The sequence below is a fragment of the Otolemur garnettii genome, unplaced genomic scaffold (genome assembly GCF_000181295.1).
Source record: "Otolemur garnettii isolate 467f Iridium unplaced genomic scaffold, OtoGar3 scaffold00018, whole genome shotgun sequence".
Lineage (NCBI taxonomy): Eukaryota > Metazoa > Chordata > Mammalia > Primates > Galagidae > Otolemur > Otolemur garnettii.
In genome coordinates this window covers 3,690,159-3,691,922 of record NW_003852413.1, presented here as the reverse complement: position 1 = coordinate 3,691,922, position 1,764 = coordinate 3,690,159, and the positions used below count along the sequence as shown (strand labels likewise).

The following is a 1,764-nucleotide window of genomic DNA, read 5'->3' as shown; positions in this document are numbered from 1 at the left end:
TCTATACTTCCCAGAGTAATTTACCAATTCAACGCCATCCCTATTAAAATACCAACATCCTACTTTCAAGACTTGGAAAAAATGATTCTGCATTTTTTTGAAGCTATCTATGACAAACCCACAGCTTTGTGGAAAAAAACCCATATAAGGCAGTTCTTAGTAACAAAAACAAAGCTGGTGGTATCACTATACCAGATTTTAGGCTGTACTACAAGGCCATAGTGGTCAAGACAACATGGTACTGGCACAAAAATAGAGACATAGATATGTGAAATTGAATAGAAAACCTGGGAATGAAACCAACAACTTACAGTCACCTAATCTTCGATAAACCAAACAAGAGCATCCACTGGGGGAAAGACTCCCTATTTACTAAATGGTGCTGGGAGAACTGGATATCCACATGTAAAAGACTGAAACTGGACCCGCACCTTTCTCCACTCACAAATTGACTCAAGATGGATAAAGGACTTAAATTTAAGGCATGAAACAATAAAAATCCTCAAAGAAAGAATAGGAAAAACACTGGAAGATACTGGCCTGGGGAAAGACTTTATGAGGAAGACTGCAATGGTGCTAGCAACAACACCAATAATAAACAAATGGGACTTAATGAAACTGAAAAGTTTCTGTACAGTCAAGGAGATAAGAACCAAAGCAAATAGACAACCTACTCAATGGGAAAGGATATTCGCATATTTTGAATCAGACAAAAGTCTAATAACCAGGATCTATGCAGAACTTCAACTAATCTACAAGAAAAAACCAACAATCCCATATATCAATGGGGAAAAGAGATGAATAGAATCTTCTCTAAAGACGATAGACAAATGGCTACTAAGCATATGAAAAAATGCTCATCGTGCCTAATTATTAGAGAAAAGCAAAACCACCCTGAGATATCATCTAACCCCAGCGAGAATGGCCTATATCACAAAATCTCAAAACCACAGATGCTGGCACAGATGTGGAGAGAAAGGAACGCTCTTGCACTGCTGGTGGGACTGCAAACTAATACAACCTTTTTTTGGAAGGAAGTATGGAGAAAACTTAAAGAATTCAACCTAGACCTCCTATTTGATCCTGCAATCCCATTACTGGGTATCTATCCAGAAGGAAAAACAACCTTTTATTATAAAGAGACTTGTGGGGCGTCAGCTACACATGCGCATGGTTGAGCAAGGTCTCTCTCTTCTCGCCGGACGCCGCAGACATGGTGTTCAGGCGCTTCGTGGAGGTTGGCCGAGTGGCCTACGTCTCTTTTGGGCCTCACGCCGGAAAGCTTGTAGCGATTGTAGATGTTATTGATCAAAACAGGGCTTTGGTTGATGGACCCTGCACTAAGGTAAGAAGACAGGCCATGCCTTTCAAATGCATGCAACTGACTGACTTCATCCTCAAGTTCCCACACAGTGCCCGCCAGAAGTATGTCCGACAAGCCTGGCAGAAGGCAGATATAAATACAAAATGGGCAGCGACAAGATGGGCCAAGAAAATTGAAGCCAGAGAAAGGAAAGCTAAGATGACAGACTTTGATCGTTTTAAAGTTATGAAGGCAAAGAAAATGAGGAACAGAATAATCAAGAATGAAGTTAGAAGCTTCAAAAAGCAGCTCTTCTGAAAGCTTCTCCCAAAAAAGCACCTGCGAAGGGTGCTGCTGCTGCTGCAGCGGCTGCTGCTAAAGTTCCAGCAAAAAAGGTGACCACTGCAGGCAAGAAGGCTGCAGCCCAGAAGGTTCCTGCCCAGAAAGCCACAGGCCAGAAG

The 1,764-nt window shown here is 42.0% G+C and overlaps 1 protein-coding gene and 1 pseudogene across 2 annotated transcripts in view; one reads left to right on the top strand and one right to left on the bottom strand.

Annotated features, from left to right (window-relative positions):
* Nucleotides 1-1,764, bottom strand: part of CYTH1 (cytohesin 1) — a 57,331-nt gene that overhangs the window by 33,053 nt on the left and 22,514 nt on the right. The window lies entirely within an intron of this gene.
* LOC100946704 lies at nt 1,185-1,764 on the top strand (annotated as a pseudogene). Its single transcript, XR_001161095.2, has one exon. The product of XR_001161095.2 is annotated as a 60S ribosomal protein L14 pseudogene (transcript).